The sequence below is a fragment of the Ambystoma mexicanum genome, chromosome 2p, assembly GCF_040938575.1.
Source record: "Ambystoma mexicanum isolate Mex_15411 chromosome 2p, UKY_AmexF1_1, whole genome shotgun sequence".
NCBI classification, from domain to species: domain Eukaryota; kingdom Metazoa; phylum Chordata; class Amphibia; order Caudata; family Ambystomatidae; genus Ambystoma; species Ambystoma mexicanum.
In genome coordinates this window covers 506,088,940-506,104,184 of record NC_090923.1, presented here as the reverse complement: position 1 = coordinate 506,104,184, position 15,245 = coordinate 506,088,940, and positions in this window count along the sequence as shown.

Here is a 15,245-nt window from a genome sequence, read left to right as displayed (position 1 = left end):
AGTCCCGATGGAATCTCTTCACCAACCGAGTTGCATGAACATGGTCACTAGGCTCCCATGACCTTTCTTGTGGTCCGTAGCCCTTCCAATCGATGAAAGTTTTGATTCAACCATCTTGGAGTCCAGGATATTTTTTTACTTCAAATTCAGGTTCTCCATCTATCAAGATGGGGTCGGGTGGTTTGGTTAATCTTGTCCCTGGTTGAACTGGTTTCAAAAGTGAAACATGGAAGACAGGATGAATTCGCATATTAGAGGGTAATTCCAATTTGACGGCCACCGGGTTGATAATGGCCTTAATGGTGTAAGGTCCCAAATATTTAGGGTTAAAAGTCCGAGTTCCCTTCAGAGGTATGTGTTTTGTAGCCAGCCAAACTTAATCCCCAATCTGGTATTGTGGAGTTTCACTTCTATGTTGGTCAGCATTTTTCTTATATTTCTCTTTTGCTTGTTTCAAATGTTCTGTTGCCTCCTTAAAGGCTTGCGTAATAGTAGAGTGCAAATGACTAACTTCGGGCATTTCTAAGTGCTGAGGCGAATCTAGTTCTGAGGTTCGAGGCTGATGTCCATATATAGTATAAAAGGGGCTTTGTCCGGTTCCTGAATGTACAGAGTTATTGTATGCAGACTCGGAAATCCATAAAATATCTTTCCAATTACTTTCGGTCTGGTGTAGCATGCAACGTAGGTACTGCTCAAGGGTCTGGTTGGTCCTCTCCGTCTGACCATTGGTCTGGGGATGGTGACGGGTTCATAACCTCACGTCGATTTGCACCAATTGACAACATTTCTTCCAAAAATGTGAAATGAATTGACTACCTCGGTCAGAGACCAATACGGAAGGAAATCTGTGTATTCGAACAATGTTTTCGAGGAACTCCTTGGCCAGAATTGTAGCAGAAGGTAATCCCTTTAAAGGAATAAAGTGGGCCATCTTGGAAAAAAGATCCACAATAACTAGAATGGTGTTAAATCCATTACATGGAGGTAGATCTGTAATAAAGTCTAAAGATAAGGTGTGCCATGGTGCAGGTGCAATATCCAAAGGTTGTAAAAGGCCAGCTGTTTTTTTCTTCTGACTTTTGTTTTGGGCGCAAATGCCACAAGACATCACAAATGACTTTACGTCTTTTCGCCAGGTGGGCCACCAGAATTGTCTCTTAATTTTTGCTTCAGTTTTTGCGATACTTGGGTGCCCTTCCATCAGGGTGTCATGATAATTGGAGATGACTAGTTCTTGGAATTCCTTGTGTGGTAGAAATAGTCGCCCTTGATAATAAGGTAGGTCATTGATGACTGAGTAGTCCGGGCCTTTCTTTACCCAGTCCTGCATGGCTGTTGGATCGAAGAGTTGTTGGATTTTTACATGAATATCCTCTATATCTTATAGGGCAATCCCGTAGAAAATGTCCTGAGGCCCCACAGTATAGACACAATTGCATCTGCCGTCTCCTCTCCTTTCTCTTTCCTTTGGAGTTAAGGGTCCCTTAACCCCCCCCCGATCTGCATAGATTCTGCTGCATCTGTTCTTTTGGGGGTGACGTTGGGTTTAACCAATACCCGATTCTCAAACTTAGCTAGGTCAGCCTTTCTATTCTGAAGTCGATGGTCTAACTGGACCACTAAGTCTATATATTCTGCGCAATCCTGAGGTGGGTTCACTACTTGGGCCAAAACATCTTTAAGTTCTCCCCGAAGTCCACGATGAAATAGTATAATTTGTTTTACCTCTGGCCATCCGGTTTCTACCACCAACCTATTATAGGTTGCAATACAGGTTAACAGATCCTGGTTACCTTGTCGTAGGGATAAAAGTTCGTTATCCAGGGCCTGTCCCTGGGAATATCTAGCAAATAGTCTTTCCATGCTCATTTGAAACCCTGAATGTCCCGAAGAAGAGGGTAATCCTGATTGACTAGTGGAATCGACCAATCAGCTGCACTGCCACTCAAATATGATAATACAAAAGCTACTTTGGCTTGGTCATTTGGAAAAGCTCCAGGTCTGCATAAAAAGTGCAAGCGGCATTGGTTCATAAACACGGCAAACCTTTTTGGGTCCCCGGCAAAGCTTTCAGGTGGAGCTAAAGGGATAGCCCCTGGTAAAACCACTTGCACCAGATTGCTCGATGAAACAGGAGTTGGATTCCCCCCCCTGAGTCCTGGTAAAGGTGTTTGCCCTGCTTGGTTTTGCAGCGGCTGCCTAGCCAGATCGTCAGTGCGTTCCTTCAAGACAATCAGTTCTCTCCTGAGGGCATTAGTCTCTTGGCGAGCGGAGTGCACTTCCACCCTAAGTTCCCCCAATAATTGGGCCAGTTGGTCGGTTTCTGAGGTTTCCATAACGCCCGGGTGGGGATTTATAGAAAGGCTTTGCATTCTGTTACGCTCACCTGGCTCCCACAGGGCCGCCGGTCGGACCCGGACGACTGCGGTCTCCACCAACGTGATGCATAGTGCAGAGATGACTGACTGGACTGGCCCTCCTAATCTTGTCTGCTTGACCCGTAGAAGTATTCTCCTGCAAGTGGAGAGATGGATTTAGCCACCCGATGATTCAAGTGATGGCACCCCCCACAGTCCTCCCCACTAATCACCTCCGAAGTGCCCTTTCAGCAATCTCACCTTATACTCTTGAAAGATGAGCTCTCCATCCTGCATGGATTGCAGGGGCGCGTTGATGCCAGTTACTTCACTGGTTTGAAGGCGTGGGAGAGTTCCAGAGAGTATTGACTCTGAGATTCCTGGCGAGGACCAGTAAGTATCAAGTTCATAGAGTTCAATATGTCCAATGTTCACTCTTGTTCCCCCTTCCTTCCTTGTCTTGCAGCTGAGTTCGTGAGAAGATGCTCTCATGGTAGCTGGTGGCGCTCAGGCAAGAGTCTGTATTACCCGACGCTGTCCGGTAAATGTTGCACGTGTTTAACGTATTGTTTTTCTCTCTCTTTGCAGGTGTGACACATGAAGATGTGGAGAGTTATAGAATAATGCCTCCGGTGGTAAATCAGGTAAGTCTATGGTGATAAGAGTTATATTTGTTGGTTTTCTCGGCTCACCTTGTTGTTTTCTTTTGTCCCCCAGGTGCCGGAGTTCGGCAAAGAAATGATGGAGGCAGTGCCGAATCGAAAGATGCTGCGAGGACTGGTGAGTATGGCACGGCGCTGCAGCTGGAGATGCGGTGCGTACTGAAATGATGTACTTTCTAGGTCCGGAGGCGAGATGGATCCGGAATTAGGTGAGAAATTCGAAAATTGTTCGTTTTCTAACCTTGTTCTTTTCTTTCCTCTTTGTTTTAGGAGCTCCAGATTCGAGGCGGGCGTGGTAGAAGACTGGATGCTGACTGCAGGCACGGTGAGCGTTACGCTGCTGGATGCAGAATAACGCGAAGCATGTGCTGCTGTTCGGGTGTGGTTTAAATAGCCTCCAAAGTAGTTCCAGATAAGAAGTTCCCCAGAACCACGCCCGAGTAAAAAATAGTCCCTGTAATAAAATAGTCCCATCCAGGCCTCACGTTGACTTGGACTCACTTGCAGCATGGTCTGCATCAGGTAAGTAAAGTCTATGAGCCTGGCGCCTGTGGCACCAGGACTGATTTCTATGATAAGACCAGCCGGGGCTGTTGGGGTTTTAATAAGTATCTGGATGCCTGCTCCCGGAGCTGATGGGCTTGGTCCTGAAGCCCGGGGGTAGGCATCATGACATGAGCGTCACGTTGCAAGCTGCAAAGTAACGCAAAGCGTGTTGTCTTGCTCAGGTGTGGTTTAAATAGCCCCAACAAAATAGTCCAGGTAAAGTAGTCCCTAGGCTACCACACCCAAAACACTAGACCGCATAGCTTGATTCTTAGGAACCAAGCTATGTGGATGCCTCCATGTTGGCTGACAATACAATAAATCAGTTCCCAAGCACATTGTTTTTCATGGTGTATGAGCCTGGCCACATGAGGGCTTTTGAAGAGGATGCCAGGCTCTAGAGGCCCGAGTCCTGACTCCACCTGGCCAATGGGTTTGCCAGAGGGGGTTTTGTGCGAGGGCCGTGACAGCTTTGTTCTAGTGAGAAGCCAGAGTTTGGTTCCCCATAAAAAACAGGTAATTCCTTTCAAGAAGTGAAGGAACAACACCAAGAAAGGATTTGCAGGACTTATCAGTGTGTGTTTCCTACGACAACTGTTTGTGCGTATGCTTGGGTCGTGGAAGGACCAATAAGATCTTATTAGAGGAGAGGAAATCCTGATGGATGTGTTTTGTGTCCCCGGCTTGGAGGTCACCAAATTAAACCAGGAGAAGAAATGAATCGACAGAGTTTGGTGCTGGATCACCTCCTTTTCAGAAAACCCAAATTGTGATAATCTATAATAACTCCAAGTAATAAGGAGTTCTTACTTTCCCCAAGATAATATTGCTACATTCTACTGTATGAAGGTCCAGGAGTGGTATACAATGGAATGTAGGGATAGGGGTTCCAATTCCTGCAATATAAACAAGGCACCAGGACCATATTTTGAAGCGTCCGGAAGATGTAAAACCTGTGCAGTGGTAAACAAACCTCTCATGTTTAGGGCACAGTTGTATGGAATCCCCTTCTGGAACATTATTGTGAGCGGGAACATGATTTGGGAATGGCGTAGAAGAAACCTCCTATAGAAGCTAGCACATCTTATGAATCACAAAAGTTCCTTGATGTTCCTTGGGCTAGGCCATTCCACAATTGCTGTGTTTATCAGGGGTCAATTTCCACAACTTGGGTGTCAAGATGTAGCATAGGAAGGCATGCACTTGGAGGGTTTGATTTACCGACTATAGGGCTAGAGGTGTCTAAGCGCCTCCCTGACATGAGGGAAGTGGATCTGAGACAGGGAAAACATTAGTCAAAAGACTGATGAGGAAGTGCTGAAAGGCTTTGAGTGCATTGCACACAACAAAAGGGCATTGCCAAGTATGTGGCCATGGTAGGCAGACCGTCATGGAAGCAACAGTGCCGGTAATTCCCCGGTCCCCACTCCCATAGAGTCATATTGGACTCTATGGGAAAGCGGAACATTTTACTGGTGCCTGACTTTACGGGCCGCCAGGGTTGTAATCCCTTGGTGGCACCGGGAAATCAGGCACCAGTAAATTATTCTGGGTCCGGCGGCAATCCACCGGTAGCACCGGCAGGGTTACCGCTGGACTCGAAAATGAGGCCCATTGTAGTCACAACAAAATCACTACTGAAATAAATTGAGTATCGTTGTGCGCCAAAGATTAGAAACACGTATATAATCAAGTATTAAGAGAAAGAAAGATAAAATATAATAGATTAAATTAGTAAAGGTTATCATAACATCAACTACAAGACATTCAATCTAGCATATTCAAGTGTGGCAGTAATTGATATGTATTTGTTGATATTGATGTTTTATTTGTATCGCTCGTACACAAGTGTTTCAGAGCGCGACAAGGCAAGGGAGGGGAACAAGTGAGAACAAAAAACAAATGATCATACAAGGCCCAGTGATATTGAGAATGCGCAAGTGCATGGGAGAGGGAAAGGGGAAAAGTGCATGGAAGGGGGAGAAGTGGAAAGTGCGCAGCAAAGGAAAACAGATAAATAGATAAATGATAAATACATAAACAATAAAAAGCAACAAACAGTGGTAGTGCAGCCAGCAAGTGGCAAGTGCTGGGTGTCTGCCAAGTGCAGAAAGAAGGGGGGGGTTGTACGGTTACAGATACAGACCCTAGTGCACGGGATTGCCAAAAGGCAGTGCAGGTTGGTGGCAGGGTGAGCAGGTACCTGGGCCCGGAAGTCAGAGTGTCGGCCATGTGCACAGTGCCAAGAGAAAGCAGATCAGCAGGGGAGAGGAAGAGCGAAGGCAGAAGCAAAGAGGAAGGTCTTGAGGTACTTCCGGAACCAGAGTTGGTTCTCCTCAAGTTTCAGAGTGGCAGGGAGGCTGTTCCCGAGGGAGGCTCCAGCAGAAGACAGAGATCTACCCCCAGCTTGTTTCTTTGAAAAACAACTGACACTGAGGGAGTTAGAGGTAGAGGAGCAAAGAGCTTGAGAGAAGAGGTATTTACAGAAGGACAACTGAAGGTATTTTGGACCCAGGCCCCAGAAAGCCTTGTGGACAATGCAAAGGGCTTTGAATTTAATCCTTGCAGCCACTGAGAACCAGTGGAGAGATTTCAGGGCTGGAGAGATATGATCCCAGGGCTTGTGGCCAAGGACTAGTCTTGCAGTCCTGTTCTGGATAAGTTGCAGAGGGCGAGAGTAGAAGCAGGTAGATTTAGAAAGAGGCTGTTACAATAGTCCAACCTAGAGAGAACCAGAGCTCGGGAGACAGTGAGCTTCAGGGGGAAGGAGAGCAATGGCAGGATACCTCTGGGGAGGTGCAGAAGGAAGTTTGACTTTTTAGAGACATCAGAGATGTGGGGTGAGAAGGAAAACGTGGAGTCAAAGATGACCCCGAGGTTCTTAGCCTCGTAGGTGGGGGTCGCAGCAGGGCCGACGGAGGCCGGCCAGAGAGTGAGGGGAAATGTGGGTGAAGGTGTGCCAATGAGGAGGATCTCAGTCTTGCTGGCATTCAGGCAGAGATCGTTGGCGGCACACCAATCCTGAATGCCAGATAGGCAGTCAGAGATGAGAGAAGGAGAGGAGGTGGATGAGGGAAGCCTGAAGATGAGCTGAGTGTCATCAGCATAGCAGTGAAAATTGGAGCAGAAAATGGCAATGCTTTGGGTGAGAGTTGCCAGATATTGGTTGAAGAGCCAGTGTGAGAGGTTAGACCACTGGGGAACACCGCAGGTAGAAAAGGAGATAGATGAAAGGAAGGACCCTAGTTGGACCTGGGAGGGTCGATCAGAGAGGAAAGAGGTCAGCCAGGCCAGAGCCTGATCAGTGATACCCAGGTTGTCACAGAGACAGTTGAGCAGGATGTTATGGTTGACCGTGTCGAAGGCAGAAGAGAGATCAAGTAGGATGAGCACACAGGGGATTTTAGAGTTAAGGTTGGGGAGCAGATCTTCACGGATGTTCAGGAGAGCAATTTCCATGCTTCTGGCAGCTCTAAAGCCAGATTGATGGTCATGGAGACAACCAACAGAATCAGAGTGAAGGTTAAGCTGCGAGATGGCCAGCTTTTCCAGGAGTTTGCCCAGAAAGGGAGTGATGGAGATTGGGCGATAGTTAGTCCGGCAAGAAGGGTCGACATTGGGTTTTTTGAGAGGAGGGTGCACAAGAGAGTGCTTCAGAGGGGAGGGGAAGGTTCCTGAGGTGAAAGAGAGGTTGCAGAAATCAGCCAGGGCCAGAGCAAGGGTGTCAATGTTGTCCTTGATGGTTTTGAAGGAACAGGAAGGAAGCTGTTTTGCCGAGACTTTCATAGATCAGACTTGTCTAGAGACCTCGTCAGGGGAGAAAAGATGAGAAAGAAAGTGGGGGAGGGTGGGTATGTTTGGCCAGCTTCTTGCAGATTTTAAAGAGTTTGGCCGAGTTGTTAGATGCCTCAGAGACACAGGCTTGGATGTGGGCTCTCTTTTTAGTGTGGACAGAGAGTCAATATTGTCTTTGGAGCAGGTGACAGGTCAGTTTGCCAAAGGATGAACAAGAAGCCCTCCATTTCCTCTCAGCTGTCCTACACTTATGTTTAAATGTAGCTAGGCCAGAGTTATACCAAGAATTGCATTTGGTTTTGGGCTTCAAACGGATCCTAATGACAGGGGCAAGAGCATCAAGTGTATCTTAAATAGAGGAGTAGAGCATAGACAGGGCTGTGTCAGGATGTGAGTCAGCCAGAGGTGGAGGGGGGGAGAGAAGGTGGCGGCGAAAGCCTCAACTGACACATGCTTCATGGGCCGGATGTCCGAGAAGGTAGGTGGCAGTATTGGGGAAGACTTGGCTTGGGGGGAAGAGAGGGAGAGATGAGAGGAGGGAGTGATTGCTCCAGAAGAGAGGAGTGGTTAGAGGGATGAAGAGGGAGAGGTCAGAGTAGATCAAGACATCAACCATGTGCCCTGCAGAGTGAGTCGGGCCAGATGGGAGGATGGAGATGGAGAGGGATTCACAGAGGTCCCGGAAGAGTACAGAGGAGGAACAAGGAGAGTCTAGATGGATATTGAGGTCACCAAGAAGGAGCAGTTGAGTGGTTGAGGGCAGGAGGGAGGAGGAGAGGTCCTCCCACTCAGACAGAAATTAGGTGATCTGGCCAGGAGGCCGGCAGAGAGTAGCCACGGTGAGAGAGTGGCTAGGAGAGAGCGCCTGCAGACAAGGCATTCGAAAGAGGAGTATGTCTGTGTGGGAATGATAGAGGCAGGAATCCACTCAAAAAGGAAAGGGCTAGACAGGAGTGTTTGACAGCAGAGCGGGAGTTGAGAGTGGCAGGATGAAGAAGGATGCCAGCCTTAAAGGCCTTCCCGGGAGGGGTACAAATCTGAGGTACACCCTGCGGAGGTGAAGAGGGAACCCGAGGTGGGGTAGAGGAGGAGGGAGAAAGGGGCAAGGAAGCCAAGTGGGGGAGGGGACAGCAGGAGATGAAAGGAAATTGATGAGGCAAGGGAAATGCCTATAAAAGAGGAGGAGATTGGCCTGAAGGCCTTGGACCATGACAGTGCCATTAAGGTAGACATTAATGATGACTCTAGAGGAGTCGAAGGGAGCCATGAGATCTCTAGTGGGTGCCCCCATTAATGTGAGAGGAGGAGACAGGACAGAGATTGTATGGAGAATCCATAGATCTGGCGAAGGAACGACAAAGAGGGTGTCAGTGAGGGTCTGTCTGGAGGAAGCACTGGAATAGGTCTCAACGATGGGGAGACCAGGGTTGGAGGCCAAGATATCCTTTTTGAACTTCTTCCTACCATACTTAGTGAAAAGGGAAGGCTAGTCAATGGAGACGCAGTTGGAGAAGATAGGAGAAACAGAAAGTGCCGTGTGTGGTAGCGAGAAAAAGGTGGGAGAAGCAGGGGGGCGAGGGGGAAAGCAGGTAGGAGTGGATCAAGGGAAAACAGTGAAGTCACTGGACCAGCAGGTTACAGAGAAGCAATAATACAAGCAAAGTGCACAGCAAGTTATAAAGCACAGCAGGGTTTTACTTTTAACCAAAATGCAAAAACAGCAAGAGTTAAAAAGTTACAAATAGGGTTCAGAGAGATAAAGCAATGCAATTGAGAATGTAAACATGGGAGAAACAGGTAGAGAAGGACAGAGAAAGTCAGGAGAGGTTAGGAGTGAGTCCAGAAGGGGGTAAATTAACTCATATTTAAGGGGGAGTGATTGTCATGGAAGTTCGGATTTTATTGCAGAGTGTGCTGGCAGCATCATGGAAGTTCAGGTGCCCCCAAAGTAGCATTCTGGTAGTGGACAGAGAGCAGACAGGGGCCTTCATTGTGGGCCTTAGTTCTTTGACCGGCTCCCGCCTCCCGGTTTCAGTGCTTGGCCTTTAGGACCAATATTTAAAAAACATTCATCAGAACAAGGGCAGTGCAATTGTTATCCCACAAAACAAACAAATAGACATGGGTCTTAACATTGGCAAAATGATTTTTACATAAAAAGAATAGATGTATGTGCAGTAAAAGATATGTAACATTTTCACTGGTGACACAGATTTCGTGTTTCTGGCTCGAAGGACCAATTGTGATGTTTGTCAGTCAAATTTGTTTTGTGTGGACAATAATGTCATCTTGCTCAAGACAACATTTCTGGGGCTTCAAGCTTTCTTCAGGACAACACAAACGTATGACTAGAAATGTGAATGTTGGTCCAAAAAAAAAGAAATGTTTAAAAAGGGACAAGCTAAAAAGTGGGATTCTGTTCATTCTTTTTAAATTGGATGCAGACAAGAGTAGGTCTAAACCTCACCTGTGAATAGTGATGTCTAGGGAGACAAGGGCGGAGACAGGAAATGTCTTGCGTTCATTTAATTTAAATCTCGGGTGCACATTGGATACCTATAATGGTGGAGACAGGCTATCAGTCATAGTGCCAAGCGGACGTTGCTGATAATTATTATACAGACAAAAATTCATTTACCTGGCAAGGTTGTTTTTGAGAAAAGCACACAGAACCGTGTGTGGAGTTGCAGGTCAACGGTAGAAGGCTGAAACAAGCAGTGCATCAAAGGGCCGAGAGGTCTGGCTATCGTGATGTCTGTGGTGACCCGTTTGCACACAAGGGACACGTATTATTGGGTCCTAATGATTGAAGAAGAGATGATTGCACTGGTTAGGCAGCATCTTACTGCAGTCTAAAACATTGCGCGAGAACAGTTGCATAAAACAGTGGGTCTTGGTAGTTATGAAAAACCGCTGATTTAGCAGCCTGTTGTTGCATGATTTGAACAAATTTGGATGGTTGTTCTAAGAAACACAGTTTGATTGCCCAAAATGGGCACAGATTATTAAAGGCGCGGAGACGCTAGTCTCCGAAAATACTTAGCGAACAAAAATGCATATATCACTATGTATAGACAGACTGACTGCGCCGGAGCGTGTGAGTCGTGTCTAGATAGTCTAGATTGATGAGGAACTCATTAACGAGTGCAGGGGCTCACCTTTCCGTGTAGAGCTGTCTTCGAATGGCTGAGCGGTAGTGTCACAGCGAACGCGCCTGAGCGTTGGAGAATCTCTTCAATAGAAAAAACTTTATTGAGGTTAGCGCAAACATGCGAGCACTCGTTGGTGCAGTGGACTGTTATGAGAAACAAGAAGCATGTCCTGAACACATTGTTGAAGCATGTATGGAGTTAGATCACTAGACGTTTTGTTCTTACGGCACGTGGGTACTGAGTAGCAAGGTTAGACTAGAAAGCAGAGAGATATCTAAATTCAAAGACACAGTTTGACTAAAATGCCATACAGGTAGCATCTAAAGTCAAAAGACACAGTTTGGCTAAAATACCATGTGGGTAACATCTATGCTCAAGAGACACAATTTGGCTAAAGTAGGTAGCATCTGAATTCAAAGGACACAGTATAGCTACAGTGCATGCAGGAGGGGGGTAACATCTGATATCACGAGGCACAGATTGGCGAGAAGTGCAGTAGGGGGTAGCACCTAGATTAGGGACACAGTATAGCTACAGTGCGGTCGGGTAATGCCTAGGTTCAAAGCATAATTTGGCTAGAATGGGAGGGAGTATAATGCAATGAATACAATGCAGGAGCATATAATGCAAGGTGACACATTTAGGCTAAGAGGATGGTAGTACAGCGCCTGTCGAAGCAATAGGGCAAATAAGTAGTCCGGTTGCCAGAGCAAAGCAATTGAGGCAACTGAATGCGCAAACCAATAGGACATTAAATAAAACATATAAAGTGAGCAATTCGGAGATATGCAGTACCTGTGATCAAGAGTTCTTTGGCGCCTGGGAAGTTAGGAAGTTGGAGGGCCAGATGAGGACGTTAGTTGACATAGGTATGCACGGCCGTAGATAGAGGGAGGTTAAAGTACAGTTACGTTGATGCCATGTATAGGAGGTATGTGGTTACCTTGACCGTTCCTAAGGGTTGGGCAAAACGTGCAGGGGTTCTGGCCGACGGCCTGACGGCAAGTGACAGGCTTGGGACAGGCAGGGAGGAAGCCTTTGTTGCCGTGAGCCTTCGTTGTTGGTGGGCCGGCTCAACCTGCCTGCCGGCTCGTGGTTGGTGCTCAAGAGCACCAGGAGGGCCAATCAGGGCCTCATAAAAGGTTGCAAAGGTCTCAGCGATCCCACCCCCAGGTGATTCATTAATTTCTTTGGCCCCCTCAAGTTCTGTGACACATCTTTCGGCCTGTTGCCCCTTTAACATAGCTGCCAGTAATGTGTCTGCTTTATCTCCCTTCTCATAGAACATTTGTTTCAAATACTGTAGGTTTTGGATTATTTTACCCTCTTCCAGTAGACATGGTTCCTCCCTTTTCCCCCTTGCTGACGCTATGTGCTCCTCCCGTCTCCCTAATGATTCCTGTGCTCTTTTGTCCAATTGTTGAATCTCATCCCTCAGCCTACCTTCAATTAATGCCTGTTCCCTGTTTTTCCTTTCCCCTTCTCTAATTAGAATTCCCCTCCAAGAGGCCTTCCCACCTTCCAATGCAACGTCCCTCTCAACCTCACCTGTGTGATTTGTTTTAAAGTATTCCACAATTTCCTTGTTCATCTCAGAGTAGAATATGGAGTCCTTCCACAATGATTCATTGCACCTCCATTTCGTCCCCCTGGGGATCAGGCCCATCCATTGTAGTTCCACCATGACCATATCATGATCCGACCAAGATATTGGGGTGATCGCTGAGCCCCATGCTTCTTCCCACAAGTCTCTAGATATATAGATGTAATCTATTCTGGTAGATGTTCCATGTAGGGATGAATAAAAGGTTTATCCACTTTCACTGGGGTGAAAGTGTTGCCATGTGTCTCTAAGCCTATACCCCTTTAGTGCCTCCTGAAGCTTCTGATGGCCTGGTCCAGGTGGGTCCTGGTCTCTATCATGTAGTGTCTGTCTGTCTAATTCTTTTTCATCCCATATATTAAAATCCCCTCCTGTGATAAGGTGTCACATGCTTTCTACCAATATGTTTGCGAGTGTATATTTCAAGAATCTTAGCTGGTTTGGGTCATAGACCGTGGCAAACGTGAAACACACTTTCCTTACGTTCCAACAGGCCCCTTCCCTCAACATCCAACCAGACCCTGATAAGTTCCATTCTAAGCGCCTTATTGACCAGAATCCCCACTCCTGCTTTCTCAAAGGAGCCCCAGTATTCCCTGCCGATTTGCACACTTGGAATCCTTCTCTCTTCCCCCTTGGGGAATCTAGTCTCTTGTAGGAACAGGATATCCAGTCCTGACCTTCGGAATTCCCTTGCCACCAATGATCTTTTCGTGGGCGAGTTCAACTCTTTGGTTTATAGTGACATTATCGAATGTAATAATTTCGAATGCATTAATTTCGAATCAAAAATGTCGGGGAAAAAAATGTCGATTTTTAAAAAAAAATTTATGGGTGATTCCCCAACCCAACCCCCCCTTTTTTTGATAACCCTTTTTTTTTACTAGCCAAACCCCAAAAATAACATAAAATAAAAGAAAAAATATTTGGGAAAAAAAATGACATTTTTTTTCCGAAATTAATGCATTCAAAATTATTCATTCGACAATTTAACTGGACACCCAACTCTTTTACATACACGGTGCCCACTCTCAAGATGTCAGCCCGGGGTCCCACGTAAACTGTGGCCATCACTTTATCCCTATCTGGGAGCTCAATTCTTGCCACTTAAGAGGACTACGGATGTCAGCGTAGGCTGTGCTGCAGGATCCTAAAGGTAGGGATAGATTCTGTACCAAGGGTTCCTTCCCTACACAACCCTCCCTCCAAGACTCCCCTCCCCCTGCCCCTGGGCGTCCGACCCCCCCAGTTAATGGCACCAGATTGGAACCAAACCACCCACGGCACCCGTTCAGTTGGGTCCCTTTCTCGTCAAACCACTTGTCGTATTGCCCCCCCAACAGTTTCCCAAAGAACAACAAATATACTCCCCTGCAGGCTTGTCTCCATCAATTAACCATTCAAAGGATAACAGCAATAATGGGTTTCAAACAATCTACAAACAAGAGCCCCCCCCCCAACGTGGGTGTCTCAATATTTTTAACCCCATCCATTGAGCAATGGTCATCTAAGCGCGCCCCAGTGTTAGGTCAGGTCTCCACCCCCGACGGGGTGCCCAGCTTCCTGTACTTCTAGGAACCTGTAAAATGTCTCCTCCACGGGCCCCTCATCTGCCAGTGACCCTCTTCTCTCATTTTCTATCTTAAGGTGTGCAGGGTCTCTGCATCTCCTGTAAGCTCTCTGGTGACCTTGTGTATGTCTTTCTCTGTGGCGAGCCTGTATTTATAACCATTGATTTTGAAGGAGGTGGAGAACGGGAACCCCCACCTGTATCTGACCCCTTTCTCATTGAGCCACTTAGTGAGGGGTGAACAAAGCTGTCTTTTCATGAGGGTGAGCGAGGACAGATCCTGGAAGACTATGATCCTCGAGGAAGCGTATAGCACCGGTCCCTTTATCCTTGCCCTTTCGAGAATCTTAAGCCTGTCCCAGTAGTTATGGAAGTGGGCTAGGACCAATATAGGCCCTCCGGCTGTGCCCCTGGCCTTGTGGATCCTTTCAATCTTTGCCTCATCTATCGTGTCATTGTCAAAAATGGGTTTTGCAATTTCATACTGGGTTCTCCTCAGGTCTTTTTCAGTCTCCCCATCTCTGAGATCTGAGATCCTCCATTTTGAGTAGCATCTCCTCCTCTCTCCTCTGGACCTCTGACAGGCTTACGTCGATCTGGGTCTCCAAGGTGTCCAGGGAGGACTGGTTGTGCTCTACCTCTTCCAGTCTTTCTTCCATCTTGATCCTTTGGGTAATTTTTTTGACTCTACCACCAATGTCTGCTCTCATATTCCTGATCGTCTCCATTAGTGCTGCCACATCTTTTTTGGTCGCCGTTGATTCTTCCTCCAACCGAGACATGGTGTTCCGTTTGTATAGTCCTCCTTTGTTTGTTCTCAGGGTATATTTAAAGTTGGCTAATTTGGCCCTTGCGTCCATGTTCCACCTCAACCCTCCGATTATGCCCTTGGGTGAGGGTAGTGCCCCAGTTGGCATGCACTATTCCCTCCATCCATACGGTGCAAAGGCCGCCCAAACATCCATGGTTTATGGGTCCTTGTCTGAAGTTTGGTCCCAGTTTGTTCTGAGGCTTAATAATTTGGTCACCTATTGTCTTTTACCAATACTGTCACTTTAGTTTGTGAGTCGTTGGGCCTCGTACCCTTCTGGGCCACCCCTCCACAGACCACTTTCTTGCTTCCAAGCCAGGTCTGCCCGGACTCCTCACGCAGTGTATCAGGCAGGGAGGTGGGCACACATCCCTAGGAAGGGGGCCCACACCTTCCCGTACTTCCCCTGGTTACTCAGACTCCCCAAAATCACTTCAGGCCTTCTTTGTTTTCTCTTTCTTTGATTCTCATGGCCTGATTATGAGGTCCTGGAATCCCAGGGCCCCAGTGGTGTGCAGAGTCTCTCCACCTAGCAATGCGGGTCGGGTTGAGTCCGGCTCCGTCAACTTATGTAGTTATGTAGCTATCCAGTTCCCTCCATGCGACAGCCTCCTGGAAGGGGGTAGTCTCCCACTTCTGCCGGGGCCCGGGAGACCCATGTGAGGTCTCAAGGCCCAGTTTCTTAGTCATGGGTGGGATGGTGCGTGGGATGCCTGGTGGCCAGTACTTTATTCATGTATGGTTTC